This window comes from Equus przewalskii, chromosome 5 (assembly GCF_037783145.1).
Source record: "Equus przewalskii isolate Varuska chromosome 5, EquPr2, whole genome shotgun sequence".
Taxonomy (NCBI): domain Eukaryota; kingdom Metazoa; phylum Chordata; class Mammalia; order Perissodactyla; family Equidae; genus Equus; species Equus przewalskii.
In genome coordinates, this window is record NC_091835.1 from 83,735,315 (window position 1) to 83,758,897 (window position 23,583).

General features: G+C 44.8%; 1 long non-coding RNA gene across 2 annotated transcripts in view; it reads right to left on the reverse strand.

Annotated features, from left to right (window-relative positions):
• Nucleotides 1-12,269: 12,269 nt before the first annotated feature.
• The window catches only part of LOC103559742 (uncharacterized), a 37,497-nt gene continuing 26,183 nt past the window's right edge, over nucleotides 12,270-23,583 (reverse strand). Inside the window, exons 5-6 of one of the 2 annotated variants that reach the window (XR_011540127.1) lie at nucleotides 22,831-22,936; nucleotides 21,613-21,682 (exon numbers count right to left, since the gene is read on the reverse strand). This is a non-coding gene — a long non-coding RNA (uncharacterized lncRNA). Of the gene's footprint in view, nucleotides 12,519-21,612; nucleotides 21,683-22,830; nucleotides 22,937-23,583 lie in introns of those variants that run through there. The other variant, XR_547048.2, reaches the window with a different exon arrangement.

The following is a 23,583-nucleotide window of genomic DNA, read 5'->3' on the forward strand; positions in this document are numbered from 1 at the left end:
AGGCCCTCAAGAAAAGGAGAAGAGAAATTACATTTACGAGCGCTGCTGTGTGCCGGTCACTGTAGAAGGCGCTTTGTGTCTTATTAAACTTAATCCTCCGCAAACAGTAAGTCCCACACCCTTGTTGGCTGTTGTTGAGCACAAGGTGCTGTGGAGGCACAGAGAGGGACACACAAGCCAGACTTGGTCAGAGAAAGCTTCTCCAAGGAGACCTGAGTTTGGAAAACATGAGTAAGCTAGCCACAAAAGACAGGAGGGCAGGCAGAGCAGACAGAACAACGAGTGTTAAAGCTCAGAAATGTGGGACGGCTCAGCGAGTCCTGAGAACTGAAAGCAGCTGGAGAGAGTTGGAACACAGAGTGTGACAGTGTGAGCACAGAGTGGCAAGAGGGGCCAGTGGGCCTGGAGACTGAGGTAGGGCCAGATCCAGAATCTCATAAGCAGAGAGGTTTGAAGTCCGTGCTGGTAACTGTCTAATAACTGATAATTCTCGAATCTGAAGGGGCTACTCTCGGACTCCTTCTCAGTGAGGAACTGACAGAACACGGCTGCTCTGCTGTCATTTACCAACATATTCAAGGCACACTGTTGTTTCTCCCTCCGTGTTCTGAGTCTCTGGGATCAGATGCATCTTCCACTTGACATTGGTACAATCCCTGCTCACCTGGACAGAAGGCGAGGTCTTCAGAGAAGGCTCGCCTTTCTTCGGCCAGTCATTGAGGACGCCACCAACCCCAAACCACTAAATTCACTGCCTCAGGATTTGGGGTTACACTGGAAGTGTAGTTTCAGACCACAACGATGCTTGAGCAGTTCAGCTTCTTGGGGAATCTGTAGTTCGGATTCTCTGGGAAGCTTTTCTCCTTACCCATTGGCAGCATTTTCTTGCTGTCCCTTTCTGGGTATGTTCATTTCCAATTTGTACTTGCACTGGAGATATAGCCATTTGGTGTCCCAGATTTATGGAGGGGCTTCCTCTTAAACTGTATATTTTGAGCATTTTTCTTTCTTAATGGTACCTGTATGTTTTATAATCAATAGCATCTTATATTCAGTGGAATACAGCACTTGCTTCATCAGTGGATGCTCTCCTTAGCAGCTACTGATTTCCAAAAGGAAAGTAAATGCTAAAGTGATGTTAAATTTGTACCTGCCTATGCTTCTTCACCTGTGGTGATACAAAGCTGGGTCCAGAAAACAGAAGCCTCTCTCTCTATTCCACGCATAGCGAGTTTAACATAGAATTAAGGATTTTCCTGGAAGACCTGGGGATGCAGAGATCAGGCAAGCTGTGGCTGGAGGTCAGCGTTGCTGACACTGGTGGTCTTGGCCAGGAGCACCTAAGCAGGTGGTTCTTAAGAGCTCTCCAGAAGCCACTGGGAATCTCCCCTCTGCCCCCACAGCTGCCTGTAGGCACTTCTGGAGAGTAATAATGGCTTCTGCTTCATTTTGGCATTCCAAATTTCCACGAGCTCCTGTCATTGGCAGATTCTAACCTGGACCTCACAGAGAAGGGAATTTGTGAAATGTGGTTACCAGTCTCAGAGCTGACAACAGATCACCCAGCTCATGGGGTAAACTATGCCTTTTTCTGAGAACAATCTGTTACTGTAATCTTAAAAGAAAAAAAAAGACTCTATTGGTGAAGGGGAGAGGGGAATGTGTGCCTTTCAAAGGTCCCACCAAGACCACAGCACCTTCTCTATCTTTATTTTTGAGTTTTCTACCATCACTGATGGTTAATGAGGGCCCATTGCGTCTGATTTAATGCGACAGAAACACTAAATTTATCTGCCTATGGGCCATAAGAGCAAAATTCTGAGATTCTCCCACATGTAAAGCATCTCACCTTTGGGCTTATTTCCTGGCTGGTGTGTGAGGAGGTGAGAGAAGCAGCACAATGAAGGCTGCTGAGCATTGAGACCTCGAAAGGCCCTGAGGGCTTCGTAGATCAGTGGCAGCAGCGTCTCGGGCTTCTGCCTTCAACCAACATTTATGGAGCATCCTCTGTGTGGACACGTCCATGTTAGCCTCTTAAAGGGCAGAGGGAAGAAATGTACCACATGCCCTTGGCCTTCTAAGGGTTTATAGTTGAGTTGGGCAGATTGTGAAGCAGTCCCACCTCTGTCCCTTTCTGCTTTCTTGAGGAGCATACTCCTGGGGATCTGGGCCCAACCACAGGACTGTGTCACATGCTGCAGATACTTTGTACAGAAGTCCTGGAATGCCCAAGGAAGGCTGACATGTGCAAGGCTGGAGAGACGGCCAGGAAGGGGCTCGAAAGCCAGATCCCAGTGAGAGCCGGTAAATTGATAGTCAGAAGGTTAATGCAAGAGTCATTGCAACCCCAAATCATCAGATTTCACACACAATGAAGGAGGGCAGGAGCATACGACTGACCAGAAACCCCTCTTAATGAGACAGTGGCTCTGTCCCACAGCAAAAGGAGGGTGGTCCCTGCCGTGGCTGGGCGGTGATGTGTCTTCATTGTCCTAAGACTGCGGAGGCAACCTGCACCCTGAGCCCCATTGATTATTTCTATTTGGTATTAATTTTAGCTCGACTGGCTTCTTTTGATAATTACATTTAATTTGGAGATTCACGAACAGGGGACCAAAGAAAGAAGCTGTGCTACTTTTCTCTCCCTCTTTGTTCTCCTAAGCACGTGTGGAAATAAACAGCCAGAGAGTCTCACGCTGGAGTCCGCAAGCTCTGTGCTGCGAGCTAAGTCTAGCCTGCCACCTGCTTTTGTAAATAAAGCTTTATTGGAACGAGCCCTGCCTCCTCGTTTGGAGGCTACTCTCACACCGAGTTGAGTAGTTGTGAAAGAGACTTGCATGGCCCACAAAGCCCAAAATATTTCCTATCTGGCCCTTTACAGAGAAACAATTTGCCAATCCTTGCTCCTTAGGAATATAGTTTTTCAGTACAATGACTCAACTCCAGTTATAAACAAATCTTCCCTTTTAAAGGTTACCTTCCTAATCCCTCATTCTTTCTTGGCAAAATGCATCTTTTGACATTGATTTTGACCAGACTTGGGTTCTAATCACGAGCTTTGTAGGACATCCGACAACAGCGAAACAGAATTAAAAAGGACAATTCTTTTTTGAGAATCCACAGCACCTCTTGCCCCGATGCTGACTATTGAGGGTTAAGCAGGTTGGATTTTTAATTGGAACCCGCAAGAAAGAGAATCATTGTAATTCTAAACCCAAACCATGGTAGCAACGCCACAAATCTCAAATGCACACCCTAGCCAGGGTGGAGAGAACTCATTTCATGTGGGGAAGCTGGCTCAAGTTCTCAGTAAGCTAATCGATCATTTCACTGTTTAGTCCACTCTGCTCGATAAAAGCAATAATGGGAGAGGTTGTCCAGCCTCGGCTGTGTCGGTTAATCATAAGCGTCTTCTGCTTCCCGTTTCCAAGGGTCTGTGTGTTTCTCTGGTTGAGGACAGCGGAGCTGGTTGTGTGAGTCTGCAGGCAGAGTGCAGACCTCTCCCAAGGACACAAGAGAATAGAACGTCCTTCTGCTGGAAAGTCGGCCCAGGGCTATCTTGTAGACACTGGCACTAAGGGGTATTTTTTGTGAGTGTGGTAAGTGGACACATCCCCCCTGTGTTCCAGCTCTCCTCTATCCCTGGCCTCATTTCCCACCCCTCTGAGCCTGGCTCCCTCCAGCCACACTGCTCTCCACGGGGTGTTCCTCAGGCACACCCAGTGTGCTCTTGCCTTAGCACTTGCATTCTCACACTCGTTACTCCTCTTAAATACCTGCATGGCTTCCTAACCCGCCTCAAGCATCTGCTCCAATGTCCCCGAACAGAGAAGCCCCCAGCACCCACTGTAGCGGAGCACCCCACCGGCTCTCCATCCCTCTCCACCCTCACTCATTCCTTTCTTAACAGCATTTATTGCCATGTGGCACATGGTGTTTGTGTTTGTTTTGTACTGCCTCTTTCCTCCCTTGAGGGCCGACACTGATTTATTCCCTGATGAGTTGCTAACTTCTAGAACTTGCACTTGGAACACAGTAGGCACTCCATAAGGATTTTGAATGGATGACTGTGTCTGAGCGTGCAGTGCAGCTTGCTTTCTACTGAGAAGGGGAGAACCATGGCGGCATCTCGTCTTACACTCACTAAGCCTTCCAAACAGACCTCGCGTCTCCATTCCGCTCCCGGCCCTGCAAGGACGCCATTAAGAATGGGTGTTAGTTCACAGATAGACCCGAGTTCAAGCCTTCACTCTGCCACTTAATACCCACGTCTGTGACTTAACCTCTCCAACCCTCAACCTCTCCGTCTGGAAAGTGAATATAACAGTGGTACTTATTTTATAGAGTTACTAGGATGGAAAGAGACAATGCACGTAAAGCACTCCCCTTGACGTGGCATACGTGTTTTAGAACACTATCTTCATGATTTCACACACATTTCAACAATGCATATTTCAGTTCAAGGGGCCTGTCACCAGATTCCCGACTCTGGACCAATATCATACAACTAAGGGCTGAAACAGAACCTTTACTGTGACTTTAGAAGAACTGATTAAAGTGACTAAATGGTGAATTGAAAGTGATAGTGTGATAATGCTAGGAGAAAGTCTGAAATCAGCTCAGTGGAGAGGCCACGTGGTCGGTATTTTTGCTCCACAGAGAATTTTTAAAATGTATTGAGTCAAATTAATCAGTCTTTTCTCCTTAGGATTTCTACTTTTTGTACCATTCTTGGAAAGGCTTTCCCCACTCAAAGATCATAAGCATATTAGTATACTATTTTCTTATAAAATTTTTATGATTATATTTCGCACTTAAATCTTCTATCTCTGCAGAATTCATTCCAATATATGAAATTTTGCTTTGTTTTTTCAAAATAGCTGTAATGTATTCTTAATTAAATGGCCCAGTGCTGCAGTGTTGACACTTTGGGGCATAATGATGCTCTTCAATATCAGTAACACCCTTCACTCCCCTTCGATGCCTAGTAGGGTCAATCTTCTTCTTTCACTCTTTTGATCCCGGTTGGAAACAAGCCTTTTGATGCTTTAGTCACTATCACATTGATTTTATAGAAAAAAGACTTTTATCACTGCAGTATCAGATCTTTCTGCCTATGGATGAGAAATGTATTTCTTTTCATTTGGCTACTTTTATGCCCTTTGGTCAAATTTTAAAGTTTTACTTAGCATTTTGTGGTTGCAAGCTAGAGAATCCAACTCCAGCTAACTTCGTCACGTATCGTGGGGAGGCGGTGGGGGTCACATAGCCAAAGGAAGACCAGAGAATCAGACTGGGAAACAAACAAGAACCAGGATACAAAGCACGTGATTGTTAGGGTGTCCCCGCTGGGAGGAGTGAACTTACAGCAGCTCCTCTTGTCTTCACATCACTCTGTCCAGCAAAGTCCTGAGAGGAAGCCTGACTGGCTGAGCTAAGGACACACGCCTGCCCCTTGGATGTTCTGAGGCATCAAGAAGAAGGACTGGGCAGATGAATCTTGGGGACCTTTTCAAGAGGGCAGAGCACTTGGAGTAACCATGTCACCGAGACCAGGCACAACTTTAGAGAGAAAATTCCCCCTGAAGAAACAGGATCTATAGAAAATGGAAATTGCTTACTATCAGAAGAGAATAGATATTTATCAAGATGCTACTTTAAGCTGGTGAAATATAATTTTTTTAAATCATTTAATCCTCATTGTTCTCTTTTGAAGATATTTGTGTTAGGTACAAATTAAGATTACCAAAGAGATTTAGTGATTTGCCCAGTTTCACCCAAACATGAAATGGCTGCTTTGGGATTAGATCCCCACTCTGCTTCATTCAGACCTTGCTCCACCTGTCTTTTCTTGTAGGGGCAGGAGACCACTGAAGGCTCTATGTACAGGAGAAATAAGGACCCAATGAGCAGACAGCGAGCAGTAAGGGAGTTTGCAGCAGGTGGTGAGATCCATCCAGCTGACACATGGGAGTTCAAGGTCTCCAATGCTAGAGTATGTGAGGACTAAGTATTAATTCATTAATCTGTTCATTTGCTTAACAAATGCACACTGATTCTTGCTATGTGACACCATGATGTTGGAAGGACAGGTCTAGTTGTGAAGATAGACACTTGTTCATTTTTCAATTTATTCAACAAGTATTTATTGAACAACTACTATGTGCCACATACTGCTCTTGGTTGGGTATGGAAAGTCTATGGGAAACTGGGTTGTAATCCTGAGAATTTACCCAATATGCTCTTCAGATGGTGCTATGGACTGAACTGCATCCTCCAAAAATTCATTGTTGAAGCCCTAAGCCCCACTGTGATGGTATTTGGAGATGGGGCTTTTGGGAGAGAATCAGATTTAGACCAAGTGATGAGGGTGGGGCCCTCTGGATGGGATTAGTGCCCTTAAAAGGAGATACATCAGCGAGCTTGCTCACCCTCTCTCCCTCTCTCTCTCTGCCATGTGAGAACACGGGGAGAAGGCAGCCATCTGAAATCAGGAAGAAAGCTCTCACCAGAGACCGACCATGCTGGCACCTCACTCAGTCTTGGATTTCCAGTCTCCATAACTGAGAGAAAATGATTTCTGCCACTTCAGCCATCCAGTCCCTGGCATATAGTTCTGGCAGCCTGGGCTGACTCACACGGATGGGAGTCTAGTTCTTTGCCTGAGGAAGGCACATCTCTAAAACCGGACATTTTGATCCTTGAAGCTTAGTCTGAAGTGTTTAAAACTTTGGTGGTGGAAATCTCAGAGAAGCTCCATTAAGAAGCCATCTTTATCCTGAATCGTCAGGAAGTTGGTCTGACAGACCCAAGAAGATTCTTTTGACAACTAATTTCTCTAGCTTCGAATTTGTTGAACAAGAAAATAAACATACTGGTAATGAACTTCAGTAGGAAAGTGAGACTAGAACAGATTAGGACTAGCAGGAAGCTTGGTTATTAAGTGGCAGATATGAACACGGCTGTATCAAAACTTGCTGAGACATTGAAAATACTGAGGCTGTTTAGTAAAGAAATGCCATATAATATAACAGCAGGAAAGGTGAGACTAGAAAGAGATTTCTGGAAAGGAATTATAATGAGTGACTGGAGGGAAGTGTCACTTTTGTTCATGGGGGGTTGGAAGTGCAGAACACATGAAAGACCCAGTGTTACCCACAAGGCAGCAGCTGAGTCCAGGACACAGCAAGAGGGACAGACTGTTGCAGGGACGTTCGGGTCCGTCGTCAGAAGCTCACTCCCCTGTAGGCTGTCCCTCTTCCTCAGGAGTCATGCCCTCCTGGGACTTAAAGTTCTTGGGCTCTGCTCTCAGGAACCCCAATCACAGCTCTCTTGCAGTTGACTTCATAGCTTTGCAGGAGGTCTAAGGGTGCATAGGTATCACTCCGACATTTGGATCATGGGAATAAAGACCCAACATGTATCATTTTAACCAATTCTGGTCACTCTTCATATTCAAGGTAATTTTAATAATGTGAAGAAGAATTTTTCTAGTTCCTCCATTACAAAATGTATTAGAAGTACACCAATACACAATTTCTAGGAAGAATTTTATTGAATTATGCACATGGACCCAGACAATAGTGACTGTTGCCTCCCTTCAACAAACCTGACACAGGAGGCAGAATAATGACCCCCCAAAAATGTCTATACCCTCATCCTTGGAAGCTGTGAATATATTACATTACATGGCAAAGGGGAGTTAAGGTTGCAGATGGGATCAAAATTGCTAGTCAGCTGATCTTAAAATAGGGAGATTATCCTGGATTACCTGGATGGACTCAATGTAATCACAAGGATCTTTAAATGTGAAAGATGGAGGCAGAAGAGTTAGTGATAGAGTGATGCGAGTGAGGACTTGACTCGCCACTGTTGGCTTTGAAGATGGAAGGGGCCACGAACCAAGGAGTGCCAGTGGCCCCTCGAAGCTGGAAAAGGCAAGGAAATGGATTTACCGCTAGAGCCTCCAGAAAGGAACATAATCCCATCGACATCTTGATTTTAGCCCAGTTAGAGCCATGTTGGACTTCCGATCTCCAGAACTGTAAGAGAATGAGGTTTTGTTGTTTTCAGCCACTGCGATGGTGGGGATCTGTTGCAGCAGCCAAAGGAAACGAATACACCTGCAGGACGCATTTCATCTAACACGACAGAGGCAGGTAGCTGGTCGGAGCAGCCCGGCATCAAGAATACGGTTATGTACCGCCCCGGGCTGCTGGCCAAAGACATTCAGGAACACAAGGCAAGAAGTTGGGTCTCCCCAAATACCAATGTTTAGATCAGAAGGAATTTTGATCATTTGTGTAATGATTGAAATAAAAATGACAAAAGCTGATGAAGAAAATATCTTTTTCTTCAAATGTAGAATAGCCCAATGGCAGATTTGAAACCAATCCTAAATTTCAATTTCTTCGGAATGAATGGATCCTTTGAACCATTTTGCTTTTCACCAGGTTGGAGTACATCTAAAATGAAGAATGAGGGAAATTACACCTATGTAAACAGGTCTTTTGAAAATTTAATAGTAATATCCCCAATCTCAAGTTCTTATGCAAAATTCCAGTATGTATTTTTTTTGGTGACTAAAAGAATGGTGTTTCTTGTGTACCTAAATTGTGAGTCTTGTTTACTAGGATAATTGGGATAACAATAACACTTTACTCCTCATTCTTTCTTGTGTCTTCAGATGGACGTGGCTTGCCCACACAATAGTGTACCTGGAATGTGCAAAACCGGTGCAGGAGTCGATGCCTTATCTCTGACTTTTCTGCTCTGAGTTGTTGTTCTTGCTTCTTTCTCTCTTCCTCCACTCATTTTGATCTCTAAGCCTCAGCTTTGATAACATGCCCTTGTCTCCCACTCCACATCCCCATGACGTTGGTTGATCTGTTGGGGACATACTTCCCTGCCTTCCCTTTAGCACCTCAGGGCACAATTTTGGTGTCTGCTCCCTAGTCTCGTGTAGCTGGCAGGAGATAAAGACATCCAGTCTGCCTTCCATCCACCCTGCCTCCCACGGCCAAGCCTCTGGGGGGGTTCTGACCCTCCTCCTGCTCAGCCATACTTGTGTCCCTACCTGCACACCCTTTTGGAGATAGAGGCCGATCAAGTAATCTGCACACCATCATGAACTTCAAATGGTGACAACTTCATCAGCTCATTGATTCCGTCTTACGGAGTGCGCTGTCTTTGTTGTTTCGCTGAAATTGATTGAGTGTACTTGTAAGAACTTTTTAAGGTTTACAACGAATCCTAGATCTACTAGCCCTGTTTTTTTCTGTATAATCTTTTATTTCTCAGCTATAAATTCTTCTATCTTTGGGATTTTCAGAAACCAAATTCCCACGCTTGGTGAGGAGCTGCTGTATTGAAAATGTGAATTGATTACGTGATGTGGCATTTCAGATTTTAGTTAGGTGTCATCTCCTAAAACATCACGTTAATATTCAATATCTTTTCAATGCCAATCATTGTTAAAATAAGAGCATGGAGGAGATTTTAAGGGAAATGCTCTCAAGCAGCATTGCACAGATTTCATGCAACTTATCATTTTATTAAACTAGAGCACCAGTTGTCTGTAAGGTCTGGTAGGGAACAGATGCAGCAATGAAGGAGTTTGAGTTCAGATTCAAATATAAGGCTGTCAAACCAGAAACCCCTCCACTGGAAGCACATTTTCTCCTGCACAATTCTATCTATAGAGGGCGGGAAGGTGTCTAGAGACTTCCAGCCTGCACCTAAGGAAGTTCATGGATGGCAAAGAAACACCTCTGAGTAATGTGGGAGGCACCCTGATAAGGGGATGGTGTTTCCTTGACTGTGAAGGTGCCCCAGTGGCTTCCCCGGCCCCTGAGTTTGGCTGTGTTCCTGTTAATGTCAGGAAGTCAGGCAGCATTCCTGGGAAAACGAAGAGGATTCCAGACAAATGAGAATTACTTCGGACAGACATTGTCTAGAAGCTGTCATTCTTCGGTCAGTTGCAACAAAGGACAATCTGATCCTCCTGCAATATAATTAGCACCTCACGTCGAGTGACCAGATTTGCAAAAGGAAAGCAATAATAAAATAACATTGATATAGCAATTTATACTTTACAAAGAGATTTCTCGAGCATGTCTGTGTTTGATCCCTGTAGACCGGGCAAGGAGAATTACTTCTTTTTATAGATGAAGAATAGAGAGAGGTCGACTGGCCCCTCATGACGCAGCTGCTGTGTGGGAGAAACCAGTCTCCCGGATGCACTTCTGCCACCACCCGTCACCCACTGGCGATGGAGAAGAGCCCCCAGCTCTTCAGACTCCCAGCAAAAGAGACTGAAACTCACAGAACGGGGGGCTTTGTTTGCCGTTACGCCGCTCAGGGGATCACTGCAGTAAAAGAAGCTTTTCTACGGGAGGTGTCGAGGAGAGGAAGACAGAGTGAGGGCGAGGAGGGTGGAGCTTGAGGAGAGAGAGAAAGAAAATGAGAACCATAGCCTGAAACTGAAAAGCAAAACAATCAAAGATTTTCAGAGGGAACAACACTTCGAGGGAGAGAACCACAGAGGTGAGATGCCCGTGACCCCGGGCCTGATCTGGCATCGCAGGACCACCTGACTAAGCACGGGAGTGGACTCCCAGGCCACCTTACTTGGAAGGGGCATCCGTCTACAGGGACAAAAGGTGTTCATAGAACATGCTGGAGATGCACAGCGGGGAGCAGGGGTTCCTGGACTGGTGGCTCCCTGGAGGCTAGGACAAAGGGCAGAGCCGATGGACGGCCAGCCCCAGAGGCATGGGTGGTACTTCTGCTTCCATCATCTGGGAACTCACTCGCCTCGCTGTCCCCAGGCGGTTAGTGCAACATGGGAATCCTTAATGGGAGTGAGGAGGGGACCCGTCGCTGGATGCCCATCCCTCAGCCGCTCCGACCAAAGCCCACTGTCATAGGGCTTTGCTGAGGGTCACTTTTCTGAGTCATGGACTATCCACGTCACCTTGAAAAGAGGTTTCCTCTGACCCCTGAGGGTGGGGGAAGGCAGAATGTCGGGTTAGTGCTGAGTGCCAGTGAGGCTACAAAGAGGATGGCCTGTTTGTTGCTCCTTCTGTCTGCATCCTTTCACCCAGGGCCCATAGCCGGAACGACACCTTAGAACTGGAGGAAGGGAAAACGCCTGACACGCTCCTCACACGCATCGGACATTGCTTGTCACCCACTGCTGTCTTCCCACTAAGCCTGGACATAGCTTGCCAAGACGCTGTCATTCCTCAACCACTCGGAATCGGGGTGACACAGGATACCTCTGTGCCAACTTCCCCTAGTTGTTTGGGTAACTTCGCATGCCTGTGATTCTTTTGTGATGCACAAAGTACAGGCTGGGGGTGGCAGAGGTGGCATGCTCCATTATGGGAAGCTGCCAGAAGCTCAGGTGTCCCAGGTAAGTATGTGCCCCCATCTTTACACAGGCCCAAGGTTATTAGAGACTTTAGTACCTTGACAGATGTAGAGGCGGGAATGGGAAAGGTAAGGAGAAGGATCCCTCAGGTATGGGACATCCCAAACAGTGCAGGGGTGGAGGTGCCCTTGGAAACACCCCTGGCCACTGTGAACAGAACAAATGTGCTACAGCTAATGACTACTAGGACGGTGAGTCTTCACAACTAAAAAACCAAACAAGAAAACAAAACCAATGGCAAAAGAAAAACAAGGAAAGGACTACTGGCCACTTGGCTTTTTCGGAGAAAGGTATCCAGCTTACACTATTTTTATGTGTCTGGTGTATTTCTAAAGCCACAAAACAAGTTGACGATGATTTACTGACTTTACAACTTAATTCGTAGCTGCTTAGTATCTCACACTGAACCTCAGTTTAGTATTGAACTGAACTCAGCTTTGGGAAAAACTTTAATTTACCATCCAGCCAGAGCCTAAAGTCAAAATAACCACTAGTTTCTCAGTTCAGTCAAATAATGGGTTGATTCGGGGAAGAAGAAAACAGTTGTCTGAGTGAAAGGGTGGAAGAGATTGGAAGAGATTGTGGCAGATCTCAGCACAGGCCGGGCGCTGAGCCTGTGGCCAGCTCATCAAGTTTTCCTCCCGCGCAGACGGTGTTCTCAGCGGCACCAATGTCTGTGATTATCTGATGGGACCATTAGAAAGTCTGAATGGCTGGGTTGTCTCTCCTGCCAGTCTCTTCTCCTCATAACTAAGGGTTATTATGTGTGAAAGAAAAAGACATAAAGTGGAAAAGCGATAGAATTGAAAAGACAATGAAGAGCTGAATTTGAATATGTCCTTTCAATTTAGTGCTTTATTTAAGGGTTTCAACTCAGAGCTTAAAGCCATTATACTTTTTCGAGCCATCCAGGAAGTCATGTCAGTTTCCAGGAGGTTGACTCACTGGGGCCACTTGCAGAGTTTGCACGATCATCTGTTTCGTGGGGAAGATAAAAGGCTGCATTGGGCTTCACGTTGTCCTTTGTGGGCCTCCAACGCCGTTCTCTTCAGTCATCCACACGCTTTTTCCAAAGACCTATTGACTTCAGAGAGGGTTATTATTCCAAATGCAATTTGGTTAGATGTACGAAAGAAAAATGCTTAAATATCAGAAACCACTCTCTAAGCTAATGGCCCCTTTGAGTGCACAGTAATAAAGCTGAGAGTCCACCACAAAATTAGAGATGCTCCAACATGGCAGTTTTAGTCTTGGGTTAAGGTCAAGTTACTTACACTCATCCATGCACTTCTTTCCCCTTGTTTCACTATTTAGAATTGTCTAGCACATTGAATAACTATATAAATGTTCTGAACATGTGTTTGACATGGTAGTATGGGGATCAGGAAAGTATAAAAGGCCCAATCTCTAGCTCCAAGGATTACATCCTCCCGCCACTGCCCCCACGGCCCCTTTTATATTTGTTAGTACTTCCCCCATTCTCTTAGTCTTCCCCTCTATATGTAGATAAATTCTATTTTTTTCCTTTACTGGTGTGTCTCTCCATTTGGGTGGCTGCTCTTTGGACCTGGGAGAAGAGGGACCCTCTCGGGGAAACTGACAAGCTCGAAGGTCAAAACTAACCAAAGCTCAAGGTTTGTTACATTGTCCATGCTGAAGTATTTTAAAGTACACCGCAGTTAACATACAAATCCCTCGAGAAGATGTTAGGAAATCAGATAGAAGACAGAGGGACTTCAGAAAACCCTATTTGTCCCATCATTAGCTCTCTTTTTAATTTCTTTCTTCCTTTTTAGCTCTTTCCAACCATCCTCCAGCATTTCCATTTATAACGAACAGTCTTAAACATAATCATTTCTCTGTGAATATGTGTATGTTTTCCCTATTCTTTTTAGATTAGTCATAACTTACTGAAATTTAGTGGAGAACCTATCAACAAAAGGGAAGCGTGGACAAAGCACAACCCCTGGGAGAAGGCGTGAGGCTGGGAGGCTGCTGTGTCTTTTGGGACGGGGCTGATGATTGTGAAATGGGTGCTGTTTAGGACAAGTGGGAACCAGTAGGAATGGTGGGTTCCTTCTAGGACTGCATAAGAAGAGGGATGAAAATTACACCCATGGTAATTTACATTTTTTTACCTGCCACATTGGCAAAAAAAAAGATAACACAAAGATGTGTGGAAACAAGCACTCATAAATTATTGGCAAGCATGCAAACTGATATCCTCTACAGAATACATTTGGCCAATATCTATGAGAGTTATCATTTCATATGCACTTTGATCCAGAAACCCCACCTCTAGGAATTCACCGTGCAGATCCGCGTGTGTGCAGAGATATATGTGGGAAGACAGTCCTTGCAGCGTTGCTTATAGTAACAACTGAAGTAAACAGTAAATAGTAGGGAAATGTTAAAATAGATAAAATAAGGGACATACAGTGTAATGCTGTATGTAACCATTTTTAAAAATGAGGCAGCTCTGTACTGATATGGAACAATCCTTGCACCAATTATCTGTTGCCACCATAGTGTCGTGTAACACACCATGCAAAATTCAGTGGCTTAACACAATAAGCAGGTATTCTGCTCATGAGTCTGCAGGTTGTTGATTTGGGCTGGGCAATTCTAGTTTTAGCTGGATGGTGGCCAAAGTAGCCCAGGAGAAATTCCTCACCGTCCACCACCAAATGTGCCATCCTGCCTGCATTGGTGCCCATCGATTCCACCTTCCCTTGGGTCACCATGGGTGCACCGTCCAGGTTCCTGTCTGGGGCTCACCTTTCCATGAGATTACCTCTTTAAGACTTTGACCCTGCAATTGTCTCCTTTCTCTAGAATCATCATATTGCTTCTCTATGCTATATCATTTCTTTAAAACATGTTGTATTGCCTTGCATCTAAAAACAAAATACCTTCCGTAAACCCACTGACCCATTTCTCCCTTCCTCTTTTCAGCAAGAATCCAGAGCTCCCTATACTCACCATCTCCATTTCCTCGCCTTCATTCTCTCCTGAACCCCTCTCCCGTCCAGCCACTGTCCCCATCAATCCGCACATACTGCTTTTGCCCATGTCTCCAGTGGCTTCCACGTGGTCCCATTAAATGCTTCCTTTGTCCTCCCCTTACTTAGCCTCTTGGCAGCATTTGGCAGTTGATCACTCCACCCTTCTTGAAACTCTTTCTTTTCTTGGCTGCTGAGACACGACTCTCCTTGCTCTCCGTCTGCCTCACTGGCCACTACTTCTCATTTTCTTTGGCTGCATCCTCTTCGTCCTCCTGACCCCTTTCTGCCACAGTGCTCCAGGGCTCGGTCCTCAAGTCTCTTCTCTTCTCTCTCCACTCATTTCCTAGGCAATTTCATCCTGTCTCATGGTTTTAAATACCAACTAGATGTTGACGGATCTCAAATTTATTCAGTCTTTTATCTTATGAGAGATTTTCCGTTTTTTTGCCTCTGTGGGAAGAAATGCAATAAATATCCCTACACATCACATATGTCCTTGATTAATATTGATTTGACTTCTTAGAAGTAGATAGTTGAGTGGAAAAGTATACGTATTTTTAAATTTGCTAGCTATTATTAAATTGCTTTTAAAAAGATGGCAATGTGTCACATTTCCACCAGAAATCCATGAGAACATACTTTTCCTTGCAAGTCTGCCAGTAATGGGCACCATCATTTCACTTTTGTGGACTGATAGGTGTCAGGAGATAGCATCTTTTGGTAACTGGGTGGCAATCGTGTAACTAGTGTCACTGACTGATTGGAGCATCAGAGTGAGAGGAAGGAGGGTCATTACGGAGATGCCAAGCCTCCCGTATCGGATGCTGTAGGAAAGGAGGAGATGAGAGGGTGGGTTTTCTGTAAAGGTCTTAGAAGAACAGCTGACCAAGCTTCCTAACAAGAGGAGGATAACAGCTCAGGGACTTTAGGGAATATAATAAATGTCTACTTTAGGCAATTGCATTGGTTAGTATCAGGTTCAGCTGAAAGTAACAGAGACTCCTAATACAACAGAAAAAACACTATCTCATGCAGGAGTCAGGAGGTAGCAGTTCAGGGTGGTAAGGCCCTGCCACAGTGTCAGCTTTTTCCATCTGTTGCTCCAACATGTGTGGCTTCAATTCCCAAGGTCACCTCATAATCAAATATAGCTGCTGGAGCTCCAGCAAACACATTCACATCAAGCAGCATCTGCTCCCTTGAACAACATTTCTGGAAATCACACACACTAATCCTGCTTCTAGCTCATTGGCAAGAGCATTCTGGGTACCCAGCTAGAAATCAGGAGTTACATTTCCATGATGAGTAAGAAAAGAAGAATGAAGTATGGGAGAAATTAAAAGTTTCTGTCACAGCTATCGCTGGGTCTCAAGTAGAAATCGTCTAAGAAAAGGCTTAACTACAGTGACAATGACAAGTCCCCGGATTTGGACTAATATCCAGAGCCTTAGACAGCAACAGGTTATCTGGAAAAGATAGACACAATTGTGTTCATTTCCACTAAACCTCCTGAACCAGTGGTTCTTAATGGGGAGTGATTTTGTCCCCCAGACGACATTTGGTAATTTAGACGTTTTGACTTGTCCCAATCAGGAGAGGGGGCGAATGGCACTGGCATTCGTGGGTAGAGACTAAACCTCTACAATGCACAAGGCAGCCCCTCAGTGAAGAATTATCCAGTCCAAAATGTCCAGAGCACTGAGGTTGATAAATGCCGCCCCACACAATTCACAAAAGCTGTGGTCAAATTTCAGGATCTGAGCAAAGAGCTGCATTGCCAAGTTTGAGTGACTAAAATAATTAAATCTCACATTTCTTTGGCTTCGTTTGGGCCGTGGAATCCTCATTTGATGCACTGGGCTGAAATTAAGTAACTATTTTCCAGAAAACAATGACCTCTTTTTACGTGGACTTTTTATGTTGCTGTGTGGCAACATGATCTGTCTTTATAACACCGCTCTGTCCACTGCAGAATTATTTTAACCCTCCAGATCACCCTACCTTCCTACGCTGCCCTGAGATGGGGAAAGCTTTCCTGTTCTCACTCCCTCTCTCTCACTGCACTTCCTATGTTGTGGTGTCTTGAATCCCCCACTTGAAGTGTCTGAAGCCCCCACTAGATTGCAAGCTCCTTCAAATAGGAGACAATATTTTATTTATCTTTGTATTTCTAGTGCCCAGTGCAGAGGATGCAACTCAGCAGGTGCTCAAAAGTATTTACTGAACTGAGCTGAGCTCCTTTTAATTCCTGGACTGTTCTTCATGCCAGGCCTAGTGGATATCTTCTGGTTTGGCACCTACAGCTAAGGTCATATTGCTGCTTATGTTAAGCAAAATGCTCCCCGTTCTGTTACTTTCGCCTGAAATCCAGAGAATGAGAAAACTCAGAGAACAGAGGCTGAGTTGCAGATAGTTTGGTCCTCCTGTGGCTTCTCTGGATAGGCTGCCTTCCTATGGTTATATTTTCTCCCCATCATAGCCAGCTTTCAAATATAAGTATGTCCTAGAAACTCATTGACATAGTGTCTTTTGCATCCTCGAGAAATTGGGGATGTTCCATTTTAGATTTTTCATGAGGGAAAAATGATCTAACCTAACCTGGCTTAAATTTGGCAGGTCAGGAGCAAGGAGGTTGAAGAATAAGGACGGAGGAGGCAGGAAGCCACTGCGATGGAAATGTTGGTAGGCATGGGAGCAGGACAGGGAGAATTTGCTTACTGGCATGTGGTGTTAATTCTAGGTTTCGGTTGGTGGAAAAGGTTAGATGTCAGAGGACCCTACTGTTCACACTTCCTTCAGCAGTTTCCCAGTGAAGGCTTCTTCTGCCTGAAGGCTGCTCAAGGTGATTTCTATTTCACTGAGAATGTATTGTATCCAACAGAAATCAGCACCTTCCATTTGGAGATTTTCTTGAGAACTTAAACAATTTAACGTCTATTAGATAGAGAAGAAAGATCTTCCCACGTGGCACCACTAACAGAGCCAACTCTTTCTGACCACTCATCCATCTTCATGACTCTCTGGGGCATGTTAGGGTTACACTCTATTCAATGAGATGAATATATTGCCAGTGAATCTTCTACTTTTATAAAGGTCATTAGTACAGTACCTTCCACAATTATGCAATAGCCTCGGCTGACGCTCACTGGATGGTCATGCACACAGTCTGAACTGACCAGGACCATCCGCTCATTTATTCATGCATGTGTGCATACATACATTTAACTAATACTTATCGAACTCCTACTAGGGGCAGGATGCTCATAAGGATTGCAAGGCGTTTAAAACATGGTTCTGCTCTGCTAAAACCCAGGTGAGAAGATAAAGCGTAAAAGGTGACATCATTGTAAGACCAACTGTGCCTAAGAACGTAGGGAAGTGGTACAGAACTAGAGTGTTGGTGAGTTCAGGTGAGCACGTGGTCCTTCAGCACGGACTCCAGAGGGCAGGAAAAGTTTCACGAGAAGTTGCAAACTGAGCGGAAACTTGCAGGCTGGGTGGGATTTGGACACGCCTTGGGGCTCTGTGCACGTGGTTCTTTCTCCATGGAACGACCTATTGCCTGGCTAGAGCCCCTTAATTTTTTGCATCTCAGATTAAAAATCACTCTCTCAAGGAAGCATTCTCTGACCTGTCACATGTCATCATAATGCCTTATACTTCCACACAGCACTTAGGATCAAAACTGGAGTTCAAAGCTCCTGAAGTAGGGACCACGTTTGTCTGCTCGTCTCCAGATCCCCAGAACCTATTAAAATTTCTGAAGCTGAGCAGATACATAAACACTTGTCCAATAAATAAATGAATAAACAGGCAGAGAGAAAGGATGAGCGTCCCCAGGTCAAGAACAGTGTATGCCAGGTGTGGAGATGGCCATGAGCGTGGCACGCTGTGAGGTTCCTGGGTGCCTGCGTGGTGGAGCAGTGGACCCGGGGGTGGGACTGGGAGGTTGACTCTAATGTCAGGTAAGAAGTTTATTCTTTTCCTGTCTGCTGTGGGGAGCCACTGGAAGTTTTGGACTGTGGGAATGACTTTTGAAATTGGCGTTTTAGAAAAGTTAATCTGTTTGTTTGCACAGGTGAATTTGATGTGGAAGAGGGTTTATGGAGATTTGGGCCCTTAATAATTAACAGAAATGGGTCTGCCTCCCCAAAGCCTGCAATGGGAGCTACTTTACTAAAGAATGACGAAGTTTCCAATCTAGAGATAATGTCAAGGGTCTCATCCCTACGTCACAGATACGTGGTGGTAACAACGTCTACATGGTAAGGGGAGCCTCTCCCCATCAGGCGGTGTAACCCGCATGTAGGCTAGATGTACTGATCAGACAGCTCCCGTTTGGGAAACCGCACAATGAAGCTTACCTCAGACTTTAAAGAATAAATGTCGTTCCTTTTGTGGGTTCTACTGAACTGGAATGTCTTTGAGAACTTCTCAGAGTGAAATGTCCTCCCCAATCCCCGCCCTCTCCCCCACCTCACCCCACCTGAGTTCCCATCCACTTGAGATTCCTCAGTTCTGGTTCACATGTGGGGCATTGATTTCGGTCTCACCCCCTCAAGCGTTCACTCATAAAATAATGCCCTAGAGGCAGAATGGAGCCAAGTGACCCTGAACACTGTGGCCATGATCAGAACACCATCCTTGGCTCTACTCCCTCCTCCGGGGTGACCCTTCAACTAGCCCATAAGCTCCCTGAGGACAAGATCCAAATGGAATTCATCCGTCATCTCCATATTCTGGTCTGCAACTAGTGCAGAATAGCTCCTTGGTGTATCTGTCAAACGACTCAAGAATGGGCCAGCCGTTTGGGGGCAGCTGGCCAGCTTTCACCCACAAATGAAAGAAAGCCTCAGAGGGACCCTACAGAGCCAGGACTTTTTGGAATTAGCCTGCTGGTTCTGGCACGAAGGTGAGAACACCTCCTCTGATGACCTTTCAATTGTCCTTCTGCTTGTTAATAGTGGGAGAGTCTCTTTACTTTGTTTATAATCTCACCCTCTCCCTCTTGTGCCCTTGACAGCCAATCAGAGAGGCTGCTGGGTTCCAGTTTCACCTTAGGCAGATTTGGCTACTGGACCATCTGCCAGCCAGGTCAGGTGTCTCACGTAGAAGGTGCATGGTCAACTGCCAGTGATTCCAAGTCAGAGCTGCAGTAGGGCCGAGAGAAATAGGAAATGAAAATGCCCCATTCCATGACCTGAACATAGCTTCGTAGATCCATCAAGATTTCTGCAAATGACTCTCTTATTATGTTACGTGTGGACTTGCTCACACTATTATACACGTGCATAATACACACGTGAGTGGCGTGTCTGTGGTCCATTTCACCACTCTGCCTCCTAACAACAGTTCTGGCCATTGCGGGAGTTGGGAGCGCAGCGCAAAGCGCCTTGGAACCTGGTTCTAACTTCCAGTAATTCAATGGCCTTCGCTCTTCTCGTCTGTAAAGTGAGGAGTTGGGCTAGAACAGCTCTCAGGAACACTTCTGGCACTCTAGTCCCGTTATTCATCAGTCTGCCAGAAAATGCATCACCGCCTGCCAAATCTAGACTCAGCGCCCTGTTACTGAAGCTCCCGGATGCCCCTCCACGTCTCCTTGGCTTCATCCTCCCACTTCCCAAGCCTCCTCCAAGGCATTCCCACCTGCTATTGCCAGTCTGTTCCTAAAAAAACAGCTTCCTCTTGTTGACTTTCATCACTGCTTTCCTCTCTACTTCCTCTTACTGCGTTTAAATCCTATTGGTGTCCAATATTTATTATTATTAATATTATTATCATTATATATTATCATTAACATTAAATAATATTGGAGTCTGAGATTTTTTTCTGACTTTCACCAGGAATATATATTCACTAATTTCCTTCCTGTCGTTCCTCAAACATATATTAAGCACCGAATGTTCCCCGGGTCTTGTGATAGGTTGTGAGTTTACAAAGACAGGAAAATGGGATTCTCACTCAGTGTGACTTTCATGGGCCCTAGGCACTTTCACCTTCATGGACACTTCCTCCATTAAAAAATATTAAAAGTGGTATTTTATGACTGTGTTGGTATGAAGATGAAATGTTTGTATTTTAATACTATATATTAAAATATTTTCTTCAACCTGAAAGTTGTTGTTTTGCTTTTAGTGCCTACTATGCCTAATGGATGCGTTGGCCCTGGAGAAGATTGACAGGTAAATGATTACATTGTAGAACAGTAATTATCCACATGCCCTGTGAACAAACCGTTGTACTCCTACACCTCTACCCAAGAAAAATTCCACTTTGTCTTCTGTGGAGAGAGAGGGACAGGCCAGAAACAACCCAGGGAAGCTGGAAACGGTAGATTAGGGCTCAGGGGAATCCCTCTTTCCTGGGCTGGTCTTCTATGACCTTGAAAGTCTTCCCTTTGAAGGTCGCAGCCTATCTATTCTATATGGCATTTATTCACTCATTGAACATCCTCTATGTTCCAGGCACTGTTCTAGGCACTTGGGATACATCAGTAAATAGAACAAGCGAAGTTTCTTGCCCTGGCCTGCCTATCACATAAATCTGAATCTGAAGACACAGCTTTACGAAGTGCATCATTTCCCACCTTGTGCATTGGGAACAAGGGACTAATGCATTTCCCCTTGATGTGAGGGTAACAGACACCAGCACTCAGAGCTCTCTGCCAACGCTCAGGAGGGAACGCTCCAGGCTGCCCAGAAGGAGACACCTGAGGAGTCACTTAGTGGCAGTTCAGATGGTTCCTTAAAAATCATCTTCCTGAACCCTAATTGCTGTTCTAAAGCATCTTTGGGGGGAGTTCCTTAAAGGTGCTTTATTTCTCTAGGAGTTTGTGATAAGTATACCTGTTTGGTATTGATGTAACTATTGCAACAGATATTTTGCTTAAAATATCATTCCTGCGTGGGCTGGCCTGGTGGTGTAGCATTTAGGTTCACGCACTGTGCTTCAGCGGCCCGGGGTTCAAAGGTTTGGATCCCAGGCATGGACCTACACAACGCTTGTCAAACCACATTGTGGTGGTATCCCACATAAAATAGAGGAAGACTGGCACAGATGTTAGCTCAGCGACAATCTTCCTCAAGTGAAAAGAGGAAGATTGGCCACAGATGTTAGCTCAGGGCCAATCTTTCTCACCAAAAAAAAAAAAAAAAAGGCTCAATCCTCGTTCGATTGAGGTTTTTGTGAGAAAATTGATGACTCCATTTTATTTTCAAGGTAACAGGTGGAAGCTTCCAATTTTCTACATGGGAAGAAGAAAAAGAATATCAAATGTTCTGTCTTTACAGGGAAAACTCAAAGCATAGCTAATTCAAGCAATACACTTACAAATTTATCACTAGGAGGAGATGCAAAGAGGACTTTAAAACCGAAGACCAAAAATTTCACATCAGGTATAACCCCTGGTGCTGGTCATTTTTCTAGATGATTTTTGTTTTTGTTTTTCTTTTAAACTTGATGGCTATTCAGAAGCCTTCAGTGTGATTTTTCTGTTAGTTTAGACTCTGGGCTGGCTGATCTCATTGTTTGTAAAGTTCTAGAGGAAATCATTGGTACCCAAGGGGAAAGAAAGAGGACAGTAGCTGCTACCCCGATGAGAGAACTGTGTCCTCTTTCCAGGTTTACGCGCAGAAATCAATCCTGTGGGGGCAATCAGATGAGATGCTGGCAAGGTCCCCATTCCAAGTCTTCACTACCTCAAAGGGGTTACCATGGTCTACACACACCATTCCTTTTGGGTTCATTCCACAGTATTGAGTGCGTGATCAAATTTAAGGAATAAACAGCCATTGTTCACCGGGGCTGATGGCATCAATTGTTACAGGACGGAGAGTCATTCTTTAACAAATCAAAAATAACTAAGAGCCAGCCCTGATGGCCTAGTGGGTAAAGTTTGGCACTCTCCCTTTCAGTGTCCTGGGGTTTGGTTCCTGGGCACAGAACCACAACCACACCACCCTTCTCTCAGTAGCCATGCTGTGGCAGTGGCTCACATAGGAGAACTAGAAGGACCTACAATTAGAATATGCGATTAGGTACTGGTGCTTTGGAGAGGAAAAAAAAAAAGAGGAAGATTGGCAACAGATGTTAGCTCAGGGCGGATCTTTCCTAGCAAAAAAAATATATATATATTTAAGTAAGTCTAAACATCTCTTACTTACAGGAACATTCTTATGAACAACAAGCAGACTTTTAAAAACAGAAACTCCCACTGAGGTTTTAGCTTGAACTGCAGTGTGGATGGTTTGGGGCTTACACTAGGAATCAATAAAGTCTGTCTAATTTGATCTTAATTATGAGTTCATTTCCATGACTTTCTATTTCTCTCCAATTTCTTATTCTACATCGTGATTAATTATAGATTGACAACAAAAAGAAACACAGACTTACACGCCCAAGGCTTAAAGAATCAGTTGTTACACTTCAGTGAGCCTAAATATGGTAGGATGTGCTTTCGTTCTGTTCTTTTCCTTTTGGGTTAGAGTTAGCTGGAATCCTGGGGGAAATTTGGCAAAGAGAACAGTATTGAATTAAAACTTCCCTGGGTCCTTTTAGTCCATGGAAAGTGGGAGCAGAAAAGAAAGCAAAATTGGTCATCGTGGATGGATGAAAGGCGGCCTTGGCTGTGTATCTTGTAGTCGCTGAGATTCCTCCAGTTGAGGGCTCCCACATCCCCGGACGTGGCTCACAGGCCAGAGGAGCACTGTAAGAACAGGTCAAGCAGCCTTCACGAGGCAGGTCAGTGGGGCAGGGGCAGAAAGGAGCATTAAGTACATTTGCCATTGGGTAGTTGGTATGAAGAGAGTTTTTACGAAGGTTTTAAATGAGCTGTCACAAAAAAAAGGATGATTACCACAGTTCTTCACACGTTCCCTCTCTGAGGAGGTAGCATGAAAGAGACAAGCAGCCTCATTTGCAATAATTAGAGGCACCGTGTTGTCTGTACATAAATATTTTAGATTTCAGCTCGTGTAATGAGTTTGTCATGAATATCGAGATTGAAGGAATGGAAATGAACGGCTGGGCTGAGTCCTGACACCAAGGGGATCTGAAAAGGCAGCATAATCGGTTCTGACAGCAAGATTGATTTTGAAGCCTTTTGAAAGCCACGTGAAATGAGGAAGAAAAAACCCTATCCAAAGC